This window comes from Pelobates fuscus, chromosome 1 (assembly GCF_036172605.1).
Source record: "Pelobates fuscus isolate aPelFus1 chromosome 1, aPelFus1.pri, whole genome shotgun sequence".
Classification (NCBI taxonomy): Eukaryota; Metazoa; Chordata; class Amphibia; order Anura; family Pelobatidae; genus Pelobates; species Pelobates fuscus.
In genome coordinates this window covers 28469227-28489484 of record NC_086317.1, presented here as the reverse complement: position 1 = coordinate 28489484, position 20258 = coordinate 28469227, and the positions used below count along the sequence as shown (strand labels likewise).

The window sequence follows — 20258 nt, the reverse complement described above, 5'->3', positions numbered from 1 at the left end:
ACAAATGACCGAATTACCAACACTGACGGAACAACAGAAAACTATACTGCAAAATCCCATTACACACGAAGAAATTCAAACAGCCATACACACACTCCCCCACGGCAAATCACCAGGACCCGACGGACTTACAAATTCTTACTATAAAAGGCTAGCTGCAATCCTTATTCCACACTTAGGAAAAACCTTTAATCATATCCTCACAACAGGACAAATGCCCCAAGACATGCTTATGGCGCATGTCGCTACGCTGCCAAAGCCAGGTAAACCCCCCACGAAATGCCAAAACCTAAGACCTATTTCACTTCTCAACACAGACATTAAGCTGCTGGCGAAGATCTTCTCCAACAGATTAACAAACATAATCCCGACCTTGATACACGAAGATCAGGTGGGATTTGTTAGTGGCAGGCAAGGGGCAGACGGGACCCGAAAGGTACTAGATCTACTACGGGGGGGCGCGGGGGGCGAACCCAGTGCATCATGTTATCACTAGATGCTGAAAAAGCATTTGATAGACTGCACTGGCCTTTCCTCCGCGCTGTCCTGCTTAAATACGGCTTTCCGGACACCTTCCTGAAATTAGTGGGAGCGCTATACTCTAAACCGACAGCAAAAGTCACAAATGGTGGATTTAGCTCGAAACAATTCCACATAACCAATGGATCACGACAAGGCTGCCCACTGTCACCTCTCCTCTATATCCTGTACCTGGAGCCACTCACTCAACTCATTAGAGATAACCCCAATATACATGGCATTACAAGACAAGGGAAAGAATATAAACTCACTCTTTGCAGACGACATACTCTTGACGCTAGAACAACCACATATCTCCTTACCTAATTTTCACGACACCCTCTCCCAATACAGCAGATGCTCCTTCTATAAACTGAACATGACTAAAACCCAAGCAATGGGTATCAATATCCCGTCTGATAACCTAGATAGACTACGCTCCTCCTTCAACTACGACTGGCGCAATGACCACCTAAAATTCCTAGGGATCCATATCACACCAACCTTAACAAACTTATACAAAACTAACTATCAGAAAACACTGAATGAAATAAAAAATGTCCTGCTGGGTTGGAAGGGGAAATTCATATCTTGGTCTGGGAAAATAGCCGCACTTAAAATGATTATTGTACCAAAACTGCAGTACCTGTTTAGAACACTACCTATAAAAGTTCCACCCAAATTCTTACAAGATGCACAACAAACACTACTAAACTTTATTTGGAACAAACGCAAAGCAAGAGTGGCAAAAAGCACGTTATACCTACCACGCAATAAAGGGGGCATGGGAGTACCAAATTTATCCAACTATTACAGAGCAGCCAACCTAGGCCCCCTACTAACAGCTTGCAACCGACAGAGCCCAACCCAATGGATGGACCTGGAGGCACAACATGCTAACAATATTCCCATTTCTATACTAGCATGGCTACCCCGACGCAACAGGCCCGCAAGGACCGAACTGCTACCTACCACGGCTCTCACCCTGTCCATCTGGGACCAATACTGCCGCACAGTGGGCTGGCTAGACAAAATATCACCAGCAATACCCATGAAAGCATTACACTACCTAATACCAAATTTCAACTACACGGTATGGCACAGACATGGAGTGACACATTTGCACCAATTACTTCAGGAACACACACTCCGAAGTTTCAAAGATTTAACAACCTCATACCACCTGACCCAAATAGCCTCATTCTCATATATGCAGTTAAGATCATGGTTACTCAAACAAACCTTGACAGGGTCTAATAATGTAAAAGGGCCACAGCTGACGGTAGTAGAGAAAATATGCACACGTCTCGCAACCCCTAAAAAACTCATTTCGGAACTATACAAAAATATGCAATCCCCTAAAACGCATGCCCAACGCTCATTTATTGCTGCGTGGGAAAAAGAGTTTAAATACCCTCTTGATGAACAACAATGGAACGAGATCCTCCACGCACATCATTCCCTCTCTAAATGCACCTCACACATGGAACTATCCAGGAAAATACTATACCGGTGGTACTTAGTACCCACACGCATAAAAGCTACCTACCCACATGCCTCCGACATATGTTGGAGATGCCAACAACACAAAGGCACAATGCTCCATATTTGGTGGGATTGCCCCTCCTTAACACAATACTGGGATGACATCACAGCCATCATATATGATAGCACCAAAACTTCTATACCCCGCAAGCCAGAGACACATCTGCTCCTACTCCTGCCGACACATGTACAGGGTAAGCAAAAATATCTAATCTACCATATACTTATAGCTGCGCTAACAACTATAAGCAGACACTGGAAATCCACCACCCTGCCCACAGCAACAGAATGTATAAAAACTATAGAAATGACCAAGCTCTATGAGCTTGCAGCCAGGCGCTCCAGCAGCTCCAAAAAAGATTGGTCACAAGCTTGGACTATATGGCAATCATATATGGAGCGTGCCGCCATACCCCCCACATGAGACGATCGAAGCAGAAACCTACAGACCGACAGCTGTGCCCTTCCTTGAACCAAATGTACATGTAATACAAAGTCGACTGACATATGTAACTATAAATTAACGTAACTACCACACAATGAAAATGGACACTCCATCCTTAGTAAAATCGCCAACTTAGGAAAACGACAACCTGACAGATGTACCCATTACTGACCAGGAACCTGGGAAAATCCTAAAACCCCACCCCCTTTTACTTCCCTTCTATCTGTCACTTCACCCCCCCAACTCCCCCACACAAGGGGTGCTCACGACATGGAGAAACGAAACAAATCAAGACAAAGAGGGGAACCTTGCAAGGTTCGACCTAAAACCCCCCCACAACGCTGGGAAGACCTGACATGTCAAACACACCTAATACGACACGCTAATTACGTATCAATATGTTGACCATAATATGTATGTATAATGCTTATCGCCTTTTAAGCAATGTATGCATGATACGTTACTAACAAATATTCCCCCCATCCCTATTTTCTTCTGTACCCCTATAAAACTTCAATAAAAATTGTTGATACATAAAAAAAAAATTCCCACAGTTATCCCTTTATTGAATAGACCTGAGTATGTTTAACTTGTTACACACTGAGGCAAGTTACACACTGTAGACAGTAATGATCTAATCAGGAGTGGGTATTTTATTAGCCTTACCGAAGCCTGAAATCAGGTAAATCTTTTAGTAGAAAGACATTACTTGGCAAATTCCTACTTACATCCCACAGTATTCTGTGAATGAACATCTCATGAGTGACCTGGGACCAATGATGTCAAAATCCACATAGTATTGCTAGTATTGTGACAAGAGAGACCACAGCAAAGCTTTATACATAATGCTTTGTCGTCATAGGACATAGAAGCAGTTTTTTTTCTTCTCTTTATACACTAAGTAAATTCACTGATAACCGAATGGATGGACATGTGGACAAACGGACAGGCGGACGGACAGACAGACAAAAGTAGGATCACACCTTGGGCTACACAAAAATACACATATTGTTATACACATGATTAGGTCCACTTGATACGAATGCACAAAGTACTTTGTTGGAAGTCCTAGAAGAAGACAGACAGGAATTATACGCACATGTATTTGTGTATGTATATGTATATTACATTGCTCCCTCATTCTAGCATACAAAGGGTTAAGAAAACAAATAAACTGTGTGTGTCCTTAATAGCTTCTACTCAGCTAAACAATCCAGCTATCGCATTACTATGTCCAGATCAGTTACACTAGTCATAAAGAGCTCCCAATCTGAACAGGTGGCTATACGTCATTTTGTTTTGTGAGGTAATTTGAAATCGTTGTGTAGATTTCTCTTAATTGTGTTCTATTGTCGGATCACTTGGCCAGATGCCCTACAATAACAACTGAGCCACTTGCAGCAGACCCTTTGTTTCTTCAACATATTAAATAAAATAAATACGCAGACAAAAAAACCTGACAAAATGAATCTTAATAGCCAAATATTTGGAAAGAGGAGAGGGGGTTAACAGTTGTTAATGGGATGAGTGTGATTATATATAACAATATAGGATGGAATTGGCAGTCCTCCATTTTGGGCTTAATACAGTAAACAAAAGGCAAAATGTGAGGCACAAGACTTAAATTACTGAAACCTTCACACAAAGAGTATTGCTTTTACAGACCAGACCAACTGGCGTGGAGAAAATGAATAATATCCAAATAGTCCTAGATTTCTGTCTGACTGGGTAAAATGTTAAAAGCAGTCCTTGTTATATGTAGGAATAAAATGGCACAAATCTAAGGAAAATAATATCCCTCGTCGTGTGACAATATACAGATATACTGTGTTGTTTTCATAAACATCTCATATGAATTGCATAATTATTGATAATATACTTCATCGCAAAAAATGAATTGAAGCTTTACCTTAAGGTCTTCTGTCATTACCCCCGATTTAAAAGGCTTTTCAAAGGATTCCAAAATCTTACTTAATAACATAATTATTTATCTCCAAACCTTCCCATAGTTCTTAATGACGATTTGTGTAGATAAATCATTAGGAAGGCTTTTCTAAGAGTATTGAATTATTTGGAAATCTTATTAAATCAAGTCCATTGTAAGCAATCTTAGCCAAAGATGGTAATTAGCTTAGAGTGCTTAAATCCTACCATTTTGATAAAGTCCATTGTAAACCTTGATCGATGACTAAGGATAGCCAACAATCAAGATATATAGCAGAAAAAGTCAAACGAGGTTTGGTAAGAATGACCAAAAAAAAAACCTGTCAATATAAACATGTGTTATACAGTGTAAGAGAGGCAGTTTAACAGTATCAATCTCTGTAAAGAATTGGACTGAACTCAACAGTTTCTTTGATATTCTATATATTGATGAATAAAGTCATTGATACACACAAGATCCATTTCATCAAACCAAGCAGAAAACATATTTTGTGTAAGTGGGAAATATAATCATAGCAGCATAGGACATATTTATTAAGACGTTAGAGGGACAATTCTGGGTTAAAATGCAAGATTTGGAGAGGACAGCAAACACATTCTATTGGTATCAAAATGTTTAGTGTTACAATCTAATACGTTTGACTATGACAAGATACTGTGAATATACATCTCTGATGTACTCTTCTATTAATATAATCTGTATGCGCAATTTCATGGGTACTTTTCAATTGTCACGTCTGAATAACTATTATGAATAATCTAGCCAATATTTGGCTAATGTTCGTATTTGTGCTTTTCATGTCAATTCAGGCAGTTTTTTGTTGTAACTAATGAACCTTTATTTGCTGTCGTTATCTAAGATCTGCCTGATTTGAAAAGTAAAGACTTGCTGCTTAAAATGTTAAAAACAATTGCCCGACTGCATCTGCTCTTACAGCTGCTTGGCCGGGTGGCTACTGAACCATTGTAAACTGGATCATGTTAAGCAGATCAAGAAGCAATGTCTTTTGTGCTTAGAAATATTCTTAAAAGCTATAACCAGCTGCAATTATATGTCATTCACTGAAAAAGGCGTGCACAGTCAAAGGGTGAACTGAGGTCTGTGGTTTGAGGTAGGTATCAAGAGTACAATTGGTGAAGATTGATCTCAGTGTATTAAACGCCAACATGTAGTGAACTGAAACTAAATAGCAACATTTAATTTAAAATAACAGATTTTGAGAAATTAGCAAATCAGCTATATTCATAGCTGGGTTTTAATTCAATCCAGTTCATTATTAAGTGAATAAATCCCTGTGTTCTAAACACTCTAATCTACAATTCTGTTACGATGGTTCCTCTCACGTCAAGTCACCATACTGCGCAATGTCTTATCTGATATAATTCTGGCACGGTTAATGAAGCAGGACACTATTCCTGTGCATTCATTTATAGATCACCATTCACGTGCACATTTTTAGAACTATAGTCTGATGTTATAATCTTGCAACTATGTATCTGAATTTTCTGACATATTCTGACATATTTACGATGATAGCCAGTAAGGCCTTTTCCATTACCTATTGAAAAACCTCACAGCAGACAGGTTATTGCCCGGCCTTGTTTTTCATTTTGGAATCTGTGAGTGAATTATTTGTGTATTTGATCTATTGGTATCTGACCCGGCTTGTCCTCAATTATAATGTCCTTTGCACTCCTTGTCTTGTTTTCTCATTTTCATGACTTTGTGTACCCTGCTAACCTTGGCTCATTCATTGTCACCTTCGAGGCACTGTGGTCAACCCCGGCCACTCTTCGTAATATACAATTATCCTGTCTCTTCTCTGTCTTTGTTAGACTTGACCTGACTTCTGCATGTTGGATCATATGCTATCCTGACATATCCCCATGATGCTCAACATGGCAGTGTTTGGCCTAGAGATGTGTGACGTCTACATAGGACCCATTATATATGGTAACGTATGCTGTATCATGGCAGTTTTGTGGTGCTGGCGATAAATCATTGTTTGTTGTTTTTTCTTGATTTTGCTATATTTGTGGAGTTGGAGATTGACATTTTATAAAATCCCATGTTAAGACTGAGCATCATAAACTGAAGGGAATAATGTGGCTATGACATAAATCTATTTAATAATGTTGGTTGGATCAAACCGCACACCTAAACTGAACAATGATTTTGATATTATTTATATAGTAAATCAGAGTATCATAATGCAGAGTAATAACCCAACCATTACCTAAACTTAAGGCAGACCCTATCCCTAAACTTAACTTTAACCTTCTAACTCGAACCCTGATAACTCTGATCGAAACCCATAAAACAAAACCAATGATGGAAATGTTTAAAATTACTGCAGTCATTGGGGTCAAAGTGACAATAATCTCATGCAAGCAACGGTTGAAATGACAATAGTTTGACACTAGTTATATTGACACTAATTTGATGTCACTGTTGAAATTATAAATTGTGACGCTCATTAAAACCAGAGTTTAGAATGTTTGTTTCATGATAAGTTATGATTATGACAGATGACAGTAAAAAATACTCTGTTCTAGAAGAGTAATTTGGGAGATTCCCTTTTTCTCTATAACATGTGTCGATATGCTTACACGGGTTGTTATTCAACAAACAACATCTGTATGGATCCCTGAAGATAGAAGTGAATTATATATTATACTTTAATTGGGAAATAATAGCATCTAGATCTCTAATCCAAAACTGTCTTTAGTATGAATTTTTTTAAAATTTAAAGTGAAACAGTCATCTATACAATATAGGCAGTACCATTTAACCCATACATTGAGCAGAGTAAACAAAACAAAAAATGACACACTCTGGGGCAAACCTTGATTCCGAGCTCCTATAATTGTCAGTTGAACAGAATGCGGGAGCGCTTTAAATATTAACCAAATGGGCTGTTTAAATTTGTTAGCCAAATATCAAGGATTAGGGAGAGCCTAATTGGTTAATTAAATATGACAGCCCATATCAGTGGCTCTGGGGATGAGATGCTTTCGAAATTAGATCAGAAAGTCAGACCGAAAGGCAGAACGTTCTCTTGAAATTCACATTGTTTTTTGTTTGTTTGCTTTGTTTTGTTTTTGGTTTAAGTCACATTCGTTTCCTATTTCGTAGAATTTGAAGAATTATTCAAAACGCTGAATTTACTGTGGTTTTTCTCCTAATAATACAAATTTGTTTCAGGTTCTTTGATTTCCCCCGGATGTTGCAGTAGATTATTCTCTGCCTGGATATTTATATCGGAGACGTTCCACGGAGCCTGTAGCGTAAAGTGACAAGACGCAGCGCACTAGTCTGTACAGCTTGGTTTCAGACATACACCAGTACAAGGCACAAACAAGGAACGACCGCTTCGGGCAACATTGCTATTCCGATGAAAAATTATTTCAGACACATAATTTAAAGCAATGTAAGAAAAACTATGTAGAAATCAGACACAAAGACAAGAGCATCCGAATAAAAACTAAAGAGGGGGTTGGTCAAACCAGTCTAATAATGCTGTCAAGGCTTTTTTCCAGGGTTAAATGGAAAACAATTAAAATGTGCATGGATGATCTGTTCGGTACAAATATTGTCATTACTGATAAAAAAAATATTTCTAATCACCATGTTAGCACGAACATGCATTTATCGAACATAACTGTATATAGATGAAATTTAGGAAATTAATCCAAGTAGCTCATTAGAGATGTCATTTACTCAGATGTAAAGTAAATCACTTGTCTATATATTACGTTGATCATTTTAAATGTGTTTAGACAAAAAAAGTCTTACTTATCTATGCCTGCTATGAGCATACTAGCTATTTAGCATCCTCACCAAACATTTCCTGCATAGGACGATGTTCTAAACTAATCTGTTCAACTGTGGGATTGAAATTTTCTGATTGGCTGAAGATATCGCAGACTGTCAGCAGAACCTTTCAGTGGAGTTTAATAATTGTATTAATTCGGAAACTGCCCCCACCACATTGAACAACCAACCCTACTAATATATGTTAATAATAGCTGGCTAATATAAACAAAAAGCAAAAAAAAAAAAAAAAAAGTTATTTTATTTATTTTTGAATAATAAAACATTGTCATTGCTTGACACAACCAGAAAATACCATGTAAACAAACATAGCGGAACATTATGTAACGTTACAAAGACAAACCTTTCTATTGTCATAATACAATACTAATATTATGCTACCTACCTCGTTAGATGCAGGGTCCCCGCATGTAATAAAACAATAGTTTTACTTACCTCTAGTCCCCACAGCACATCAGTCTCACTGCTGCGGTCCTTCATCTGTAATTCTTCCCCACAATGCTTTTTGGGCTAGTAGTGCACATGTGTGGCAATCGCCAAGCTGCACCAATCAGGATCTCCTTGGTACGGCAATATAACATATCTTTAAGATGAAATATGTGTGTACTGATCAGGTAAACGCCAGAAAGTAACTCCATCTGCTCCACTAACCGTCTTCCTGATTTACGGCTTTTTTTGTGTGTTTAAATCTTTTAAATCTTGTAACTAGTACCAAAATAAAGGAAATAAGTTGGGATAATAGCATTAACCGTTTGAAGTGCAGAAGGGATGAGCTGTGCTTAGTCTTAACGATCAGGGGAGATCGAAAGATAGTGTTTTTCTTTAAAAGAAATGCCATTTTCAGTGTATTTCTCGGCTTACCCTTATTTAGTGGGGCAAGCATCTTTAACCCCTTAAGGACACATGACGTGTGTGACACGTCATGATTCCCTTTTATTCCAAAAGTTTGGTCCTTAAGGGGTTAAAGGAACACACCAGACGTATAAAGCACTTCAACTTGCATTATGTGCCTGGGGTCTGTCATATGTGTGACAGTTTATAAAAGTGCCAAGTTTTTATAATTTGGGGGCATAACCCCCTCTCCCTCCTCCCTCCCCCGGGCTGTCAATATGCATCATACACTCAGTGATATTCACGTAACTTTTAATTACAGAAAGTGAAATTATGAATGATATCATTTAGGCCAAACTAGCTGATTTGGAAAAACTCTTGGTTGTTTTTGAGTAAAGTTTGCAATTCCATTTTCAGATTTTTTTAGTTTATGGAAGAACCCTGTCTGTTTTGCCGTCTTTCTTGCCCTTGTGTCAAACTATATCCAGCACAGAGTGCATTCATAGGATTTAAGAGTAAACCAAATAGCATCTTTACTTAAATCACACGTGCAATATATACAGATAGACAATGTTTGAATCTCATCACCAGAGTTTTGTTTGCAAGACGGCAAGGTCATGCGGCTGAAGCACTGACTGTAAGATGTTGCCTGTCTGCTAAGAAAAAAAAACAGCTCTTTTGTTTATTTTTATGTCATTTAAGTGTGTTTCTTCTCGTTGGTTAACTCTTTTTTTGTCTTATATTTTTCCCACCTGTATAATTGCATAATATACTGGCATAATGCATGATGATAATGATGTTGATATGAAAATATTATTAGGGACGTTTTTTATTTTCAATTCGGGTCTTACTGTGTGTATAGTGTCTGTGCATGTGATATTACTGTGTATGTACCTGATTGTGTTTGACTGTGTGTGTGTGTGACTGTGTATGTGTGTGTGACTGTATGCATATCATTGTGTATGTGACTGTGTGTGTGATTGTGTGCATGTTACTGACTGTGTTTACATTTCTGTGTCTTTGACTGTGAACGTTACTGTTATGGTGTGTATATTAGTGTTTGTGTATGTGACTGATACTGTGTGTGACTATATTTTAATTTTTATAGATAAGAATGTAAACATTTTTAATGCTGTGGCCAGGGGTGGGATGGTTCTAAAATATATTTGGTGACCTACTAATAACAATTTATGCAACTAATACTGCAATATAGAACAAGAACAATGTATCTTATTTGCACAGACTGATTCCTAAACACATTTATTGTAGTCAGAAGGCACCTTACTGTTATTGCTGTGGAGTTCTGGTATACACTTAGATAAACCAGCGAAAGAGGGGCATTAGGATAAAAAAGAGTAGCAGAAGGATTTGGGTCCACAATTGTGACTATCCCTCCTAAAAAGGGACACTTGGGATGTCTGTTGGTGTGACATTTATTCACTAGACTGGTAACTATGAATCATACATTTTAACATTCTCTAATTAAACTGCTTTTCCCAGTTTAAATGTTTTGGCCTAATATTTTAAATTCTCAAATCAATTATCCCCACCACTCGGTTTAGTGAAGAGACCCTTGTTTTTGACGTAACGTCCAATATAAGCAAATAAACATGTAACAGTTGGGGAGAGAAATAAAATGGGCCTGTAATAGGTTTCAGCTTGCAAGCAATATGCTTAAACAAGGGGCATCCAGGCAATGCAAAATGCATTCAAAGTGTTTAGCACAAAGGATTAATCGAATTATAATTTAATCATCTGATCAAACACTCATTAGCATAATCACTTGAGGGGAAAGCTACTGTGAGAACAAACGGCGAATCACCCTAGGCTGTGTGCCGACGTGGAAAATCACAAATTGCCTACACATATAGCGACATGAACACCCATTTATAGATAGTATGTAATCATATTAACCCCTGTATGTGCAAAGCTTAGTCAGGTACGGTTTCCCATTTAAAGTGAAAACGTCGTGCAAAAATAATAATGCATAAATAAATAACAGTGCACTTCTACACTGCATGAAAATGTGGAGATAATATTTTATTTTATCTAACAGAAATAGCGATCTTTTTCTGGAATTTACAGTTGAATAAAAAAACTGAAAGTCATCTATAACTTGTGTAAACCATTTTTTTGTTTTCTTTTAACTGTGTATTAATAATTTGGTAATTGACCTCACAATCCAGTTCAGTCCTGGCACACACAGGGCACACGTGCCATTGCCTCACTATGCTCTCTCTATACAGATTGCCATGGGCAAAAAATTAAGATGGGACCAAGATGGAGGCGCACAGTTGCAGGATAAATAGGTGTGAATTTCTACATTAAATTAAATTTCTCACACCTTGCATATACATATTTGTTAAATAGAGGCCATACGTCAACAATGTCAACATATTACAACTCTACGACCCACTGATGCGCATGCCCATATCCCCAAACTGCTCATAGCATTCTGGTATGCATGTTGAAGTAGACGCATTTCACTACTTGCTGGTTTCTCTAGAGTCTAACTCTAGAACAATTTATAGGAAACAATTTATAGGAAACACTTTTATTTATGCACATGGACAAAAAAGTTACATTAGATCATTAAATCAATAGTACATTAAAAAAAACTGTATGATGCTTTTAAGGATTTTTTTTTCTCTTGTTTTATTCATTTTATGTTAATCCTTAACCATCACCATGTACTGCACCTTAATAAACCTCTTTACCTAAACGAAAAAGAACAAACCAGACACTAAGGCCTTGACTCAATAGTTTTGGATAAGTTTTTTTTTTTTTTAATTATCACAATCTGTTTTCGTGATTTTTCTACAAAAACTCTCATAAACGTTAAGGGATCATTTGTGAAGTTTGTCTACAAATATTAAACGGAGGCGTGAATGTGAGAATTTAAATAGCTTATCCAAAAATATTACATTGAGGCCTAAGTCAGTTATCTATTGCCTAGATTACTGCCTTCATTGAGACAGAGTGATGCCAATTGTTATCTACCTGCCACGGAATGTACGGAGTTAGAAGCGTTTCAAAAGGTTTCACAAGATGGAAAGAGAGAATCTACTCAGCTTAGATGCATGCCGAGAAATGTCTCGGACAGGGAATGCTGCAAATCACATTCTGCTTTTGGTTTTCTTCTGAGAATATCTCTCATAGGCATGGGCAAGGGGGTTGTCTGACTTTGTACCAGAGCTCCACAGCACAAATACTCACAATAATGTGTCAGTTAACTACTATAAATGTATTAATAGATCACTTTGTTTCTATAAGATAGAACGATGGAGGTATCATGCCATACTTAAAAACATTAAAAACTTTATCCAAAAATGGCTTTTTTTATTTTCAAAACATGGGCCATCCTTGAACCCAGGACTATTAAAAACTCTGTACAGAGCCCATTTAAATGACCTTGTGGCCAACATTTATTACTAAAACCCCGTGAATTCATGATGTAATGCGTCACCATGTATTATACAAGATGGAAATTAGATAGACTATAAGTATAAAGCATTCCTAAATGTTTCCACAAATATTACAAATAGATACCTGCTTGAGGACCGGTGTCATCCACACATTAGAGTCTAATTAAAGGTAGATTGGAAATGCTCGGAAAAAAAATCAGGCAGTTAATTTTAATAGCAATTATACAGTTAGGCTATAATTTAGGCCTGGATGCACAATATGTTTTATTTAACAAGTGCTCTTAAATTTTAAGTACCCTACAGTACATGGCTAGGCATTCCTACTGTGTGGACTTACATTATTGTAATAAATCTCCATATGTGTGATATAGATAGACAGACAGACAGATAGACAGACAGACAGACAGAGTTTGCTATGTGCGTGATTTGGTCCACGTCATGCATAAATGCAAAAAGAAAATATTTTGCTGTAAATTTTAAATCCTACATTCTTTATCTTTTCATGATGACAATATGTTTTATTCCACAAATCTTTAGTTCTTCCACAACGTGGTTTAAATAAATTCATGTCTCTTGCCAACAGGATCGACGACAATGTCATTTATTTAAATACCCACAAACGATTATCCCCAGGTCAGAGGTTCATTCAGCACAATGTATTATTGTATTTAGATAATAAAAAAAAGAGAGTGCAATTAAAATAAATTGACAGCGTATATAAACATTCAGACAATAAATAAAGGACTATATTGAATATAGCATCAGGTATGACACAACATTAAACTTAGTTTTGATTTGCTTTATATTTTCAGTAATTACTAACTGAAGATCAGGAAGATTGGAGAAAGTTGATGGAAGGATGAGAAGTATATCAGGTGGAAGTTTAGAAAATAATGTATTTGGTATAAATATGTAATTATGAAACTTGATCAAAAAGTTGTCACAAGGTTTTGGGTCTTTGTAGATGTCTAGGTGAGGATATGAGGTGTTTTTTTTTTATTTTTGGTTTGTTAGACCTTGGATGGTGACATAAAAAAAATAGTTTTTTAATGATAGTGCACAATAGCCCGCTGTCACACTCACATCTTCTGAGGTGGCATTCTGCGTGTGCCTACAGGGTAGACATCAATCCTGTAGATAATTATGTGATAACAGGCCACATCAAGCCAAGCTCGCCAAAAGCAAGTCATATTCAGAGAGAGATAATCCGCTTCAATGGATGGCGCGAGGGAGATTATGAGTAGAGACTCCTTCATTGGTTGTGCGTTTCCTGCAGAAGATGGGTCAATCCAGTTCTTCAGTCTATCTGCAGTCTAACGTTCACAGGTGTAATGTTGTCATGAAGTAAAATTGCATTATATATGAATCCTGTTTACCTCTCCTTGGAAAACAGTCAACCGAGCATCCCTTGACCCCTGAGCAAAAATAACAGGTCTGCACAGATTTCACAGTCATTTGCTTTGAGTGCTATTTAATCTAACAGACATATCGTTATTAATTAGTGCACTTTCTAAATATAAGCTTTAAAATGAATTGGGCATGACAGGCTTCACTTACTGAGCTCCTAAAATGTGATCCATTAAGGTCTAAATTACGGCAAAAGACTATAAAGGAGCATCATAAACATTCAGCTATCGCATACCAATTAGCCAATCTTTTCCACTGCTATTTTAGAGTCATTTTTATTTAGATGTATTTTTTTTTATGCACATGAAAAATGAAAGAGTTGTGGCTTTTCACTATGCGAATGCCATCTTTTTAGTTTAAAAGGGCAACAGCTGGCATATTTACTGGCATGCGAAGATGCCACACGGGATACGCACTACTACATTTCCTTTCCAATTCACTTTCCAGTGAACATCAATCTGTAGCTGATTGGGAACATCCCCTGGGTACCTACCCTAGGAGCATGTAGCCAGAAGCTATATGAACTCAGAGTTTTATAGCAAGTGCTTCCAATGTTTTATTTGGGCATATGCACCAGGCCATCAAAAGCGTAAACAGCACAGCAAGCAGGACTGAAAAAGTGTAATAACAGAAAATCAAAGGAAAACAAAACTGACTGTTTATATGGTTTTCTTTTGATCACGGTGCACCTATTCTATTTATTTCCATGTGCATTGATCAAGGATTATGTGAAAAAGCATATCCTGATCAATGCACCTCGGAAAGAAACATATATTATTACCAAGTTCCAAAAATTGAGGTTTGATAAGTGGTGGAGTCAACAAGAAAATGACTGTTTTCCTGTCCCTTGGCCTATCCGCCTTAAGCAAGACTGCGTCTCTTTGTTGGGTTGATGCAACATTGCTTACCACATCCGTGAGCCGGCCGGGGTCTTCTGCTACTGTCTCCACCTGAGCCGCGTACGGCTCGATCACTTCTCTTGAAGAGTGGGCCTGGGTGCACTGACCATAATGAATGGTCGCACAGCCCAGCTTGTAAAATTAAGAGCACACTCTTAAAGGGAGCCCCAAGTAAATTCAGCATGTTTTGGGAGCGAAGGCATGATGTGGACCAATCAAATGTGACCTTATAGTACACTGTGCCCTATTTTGGTTTCTCTCCCAGTACCCTTTAGTGCATTACTTGTTCTCTTGTGGACCAATCAAATGTGACCAATATTCTGGTATTGACCATAGCTTTCTTCTGATTCTACTGGTATGGACGTAAATTAGAATTAGTAAAATGCCTATTTACTCATGCATACTCATATTCAATATATACTCAAAATGGCTACTAGAGGCAACCCCTCCCATCGACTAACTACCTCGTGTAACAAGATGGCGGTGGAATCCGGAGTAAAATCCCGTGATGACTGTTACATCACGCCTTGTAGAATGTGCATTAGATAAAACATTTAGCACCTAACCAATTATTGATGTATTTTCTCTGTTATCTATAATTTTGCATATGATGTATTCTTGCTTTATAAGGGGCATGCCGGCCCCCTGAATAAACATTGCTGAAGTTTTTTCATCAACCAGAAACTTGTGTCCGGTGTGAATTTACTTTAGGAGCGTGCACGCATTAAATATCAACAATTTGGCTAGGGGCAGATATTTAAATCATCAAACACTTGGTTTGGTCCACAACACTACGATTATCTTTAACCATTCCCTGTGTTGTTTGTCAATTACCATGTACCTGACTCGGGCTAGTTATCATCTTCGCTGTCTCTCTGTTACCCTGACCTCAGCTTCTTACTGACTACGCTGGTCTAAAGTTAAGTCCAGCCACTCTAAGGCCCATTTATACATTATTTCCATGTCTTAGTCCCTAGCTCTCCTGAACTCTGCGCGTTGGTGTATTACACCATGACAATTGAACAGTTGGAAGGGATGCATTCAAGTGATAGGGGGATAATGGGACACAGTATTTTTTATAAAAAATGTTTTATTTATAATATTATTATTATTTTATTATTTATATAGCGCCATCAGATTCCATAGCACTGTATAATCGGTAACTAACAGACATGTAATTGTAACCAGACAACTGGACGTACAGGAACAGAGAGGTGGAGGGCCCTGCTCAATAAGCTTACATTCTAGAGGGAGTGGGGTATAGTCATACAAAGGGTAAAAGTAGGGGTAAGAAGTAGGTTGTTAGAAAGGTATTCACTGCGGGCTTAGTAGGTAATTTTTGACAGCTGCAGGAGAGGAGTCATGGGGGGTGAGTGATAAAAAAACTGCTAACAGTTTAATTGATATACTTTCTTGAAGAAGTGCATTTTCAATTATGTTTTGAATGAGTAGAGACTGGGTGAAAGTCTTACGGAGAAAGGAAGGGAGTTTCGCAGAATAGGTGCAGCCGTGGAGAAATCTTGGAGGCGGGCATTAGAGGTGGGAGTACGAACAGAGGATATACGTAGGTCTTTGGCAGAGCGTAGGGGCCTCGATGGGACATACTTGTGTATTAGGCAGGATAGGTAGGTTGGAGCAGCATTATGTAGGGACTTGAAAGCAAGCACCAGAATCTTAAATTGATACCTATATCTAACTGGAAGCCAATGCAGAGACTGACAGAGCGGGGAGGCGTGGGAGGTGTGAGCGGACAGGAAAATTAACCTCACCGCCACATTCATTATAGATTGCAGCGGTGCAATCTGGGAACACGTAAGACCACTAAGAAGGGTATTGCAGTAGTCAAGAAGAGAGAGAACATAATACGTGTGTGTGTGTGTGTGTGTGTATGTGTGTGTGTATATATCTATATCATCCTGTATATATATCATATATACAAACACACACTTTTATTTCCTGTATATGTATAATATATTGTAATTAAAGCATGTTATAATATATTATACATGTATAATGCATATATATGATTTCATTAAAAGTGTATTTTGTGTATTCGTGTATATATGTATAATATCTTTATTTTATTATTATATTTTTTTACCATTTAGCAGCCTGGGGGACTGCCTGACAGCTCAAACAGTCCCCCTGCTTGCAGCTTCATAGACTCCTATTGCGGCGATGTGATCATGGTGATCACATGGCCCTGGAGGGCCGGGATGCCGGAGCTGCTGCAGGGGGACTGCTGGGGTCTCTGGCAGTCCTCCTGACCGCGATAACCGTGATCTCCAGGGCTCCGATTTGCCGTGCACGTACTGACACACCTGTACATGGTTGGCATCACTGTACTCAGGAGATGTTGCTGAACACATATTGGGGTGTTCTTTGGCAGTAACCCTTAAAGTTCTCTGTACGTGTATTCTTAAATTGCTACATGTGTCAAAAAAATCACCAATTATTATTATTTTTTTTTAAATTTGGCATAGATTGGTGGTAAAATGGTTGCATTAAAAGAGTCAAAATACCCCAAGTGTAATACCTTAGGTTGTCTTCTTTAAAAAATATATATCCATGTGTAGGGTTATTCAGGGATTCCTGACAGATATCAGTGTTACAATGTAACTTTAGTTAATTTTGAAAAAAAAAATGGTTTGGAAATAGCAAATTGCTACTTGTACTTATTGCCCTATAACTTGCAAAAAAAAAAAAAGCTAAGAACATGTTAACATTGGGTATTTCTAAACTCAGGACAAAATGTAGAAACTATTTAGCACAGGTGTTTTTTGGCGGTTGTAGATGCGTAACAGATTTTGAGGGTCAAAGTTAGAAAAAGTGTGTTTTTTTTTTTTTTAAATCATCATATTTTATAATTTTTTATAGTAAATCATATGATATGATGAAAATAATTGCATCTTTAGAAAGAGCATTTAATGTAGAGAAAAACGGTATATAATATGTGTGGGTACCATAAATAAGTAAGAGGAAAATTACAGCTAAACACAAGCACCACAGAAATGTAAAAAGAGCCTTGGTCCCAAACGGTAAGAAAATTGAAAAGCAGTCTGGTCACTAAGGGCTTAAAAGCTTGGTTCATGCACGTGTCTTGGATCATCATCATGAACGTAGCTGATTTCAGAGTGAATGTTTATATATAAACACACAATGGGAATGAAAGGCCCTGACCCGTATGGCTGTACCCCCTAATGGTGGCCCTGGCATTAAGTATTAGTAAAGGTAAATGATAACAAATTAAATTTTGAAGCAATTTGTTAGCAGCAAAGGGGTTAATCATCTTGCATGAAACAAAAAAATCCATCAATGTAAATTTCACTAATTGGACGAAAGGGAATGTGACAAGATATATTTACCGGATGGGAATAATTCTGCAATGTCACTTGTGTTACGCTGACCTTTAAAAGCCACATTTGAATGTAGGATGCAGAAATGATTGTTGCCAAGAGTTTAATTTGTGCCTCTTCCTGCAAAGAGTTAAATGACACACGAAAAACAGGAGCTAACGAAAAGCTTTCAGTAGGACCTCTTGCTAATGGCTTTTTCTCATACCCTGCAAACAGGCTTCTCTTCGTAGAACGTGTCATCCCCCGCAGGCGTTCAAACAGAAGATTTAAACAGCTATTAAGCAACATCAACTCAACGTGAGCTAAAAATATCAAGGAGAAAACATGCAATATTTGTGTCCGCGTTGACTCATCAAAAATGCGTCTCAATTAAAATTTGTCACGTTTTTGTTTGTGTTTTCTTATTCCAAGGTTAAGATGTGCCTGAAATAATGAATTTGTAGAGAGTGAACGTGGAAGGGTAGGCCTCAATCCTCGGAACATCATGTGCTATTACATTCAGACTGATATTCCGCTCCAACATCATTAGTACAGCTAATGTAGGCTCAGACGTGCGCATTAAGTAAAATGCTTGGCACGTCCACCGGCCTAGAACAAGATTTTATCAAAGCCTGCCCTTCACAGTGTTCATTCATTTTCACCTCAGCAGGTTGCTTGGAAAAAAAAATAAAGCATAATGGTGGTAAAATCTCATCTAGAATGGCAATGCTCACCCTTCACCAGGGCTGGATTTAGCCACCATGCTGCTACAAGGCCAGGCTCCTCAATGCAACCCGACACTATATATATATTATATATACATTAATGTAACTAGTCCGGGGTACATTGCATGGTGAATGTAACAAGATGGGTGGTTGGATTATAAGTGCTGGGAGAGGGTGTGTGTGTGTATGAGGTTGGCTGTTTGATGTGTTTCGTTTGCGAAGGAAGGCTATTTGTAGTGTTGCTTGTTTCTGGAGATGCTGCTTGTGGGGTTGTGTAAATGTGTGGAGATGCTGCTTGTGTAAATGTATATATATATATATATATATATATATATATGATTCTTGTTGGATTGCATGTGTGTGAGGGAGGCTGTTGTGGGGTTGTGTGTGTCGGTAGGTCTGTTTGCAGTGTAGTATTTGTGTATGAGTGTAAATAGAGGCTGTATGTAGATAGGGGCTGTAGTGTTGTTGAGCATATGTAGTAGTGTATGAAATAAGGGCTGTTGGTGGGTGGGATAGGTGCTTTAGTGTGGGGATAGTGGCAATAGTAAGAGGGAGTAGAAGCTATAGTGGTGGGTTTAGAGACTATAGTAGAGTTATAGAGGCTGCGGAGGGGGATAGGGGCTGTAGTGGGGATAGAGGCTATATTGGGGAATAGGAGTTGTAGTCAGGATGATATTTACTGTATTAGGGGAACAGGGGCTATAGTGGGGGAATAATGGCTATAGTGGTTGGGATAGAGGCTGTAGTAAGGGGCAATAGTGAGGGCTAGTGGCTGTAGTGGGGTATAGGGGTGATACAGAGGGGGGGGGGCAAAAACCATTTTTCTAAAAAAATTAAAAAAAAATAACCTGAAGAGTACTCCTGCTCTCTGAAGCTTACCTTTGGCCAGAGAGGGGGAATCCTGATTTCTGGTGTAAAATGTTGCTTCTGCACCCCCTGTAAAGACAGCTTATTCTGGCTGGCACCAGAAAATGTATCAGAGCGTTGCCACAGTAACCCATGGCAATGCTCTGATGTAATAGATCAGGGCCGGTGGGGGAGATCGAGAAGGGCCTTGAAGAGGAGAGTGGACTCGCCAGTGAGGGAACTTTTGATGTCCCCACCAGCTGTGCCGCCCCTCTTCTTCCTGCCACCCTAAGGCCGTGACCTCGGTGGCCTTCTGGCGAATCTTTCCCTGCCCTTCACCAGACATAGTGTACATTACACAAGACTGCTTCTAATGAATCAATTCTTATATAGAAATAATATGAATAATATATATATATAAAGAATATATATATATATATATATATATATATATATATATACATACATACATACATATATACATTAATACACACATACA

General features: G+C 38.2%; 1 protein-coding gene across 2 annotated transcripts in view; it reads right to left on the bottom strand.

Annotated features, from left to right (window-relative positions):
* Positions 1-20258, bottom strand: part of DSCAM (DS cell adhesion molecule) — a 563650-nt gene that overhangs the window by 522674 nt on the left and 20718 nt on the right. The gene's annotated exons all lie outside the window — the stretch shown is intronic.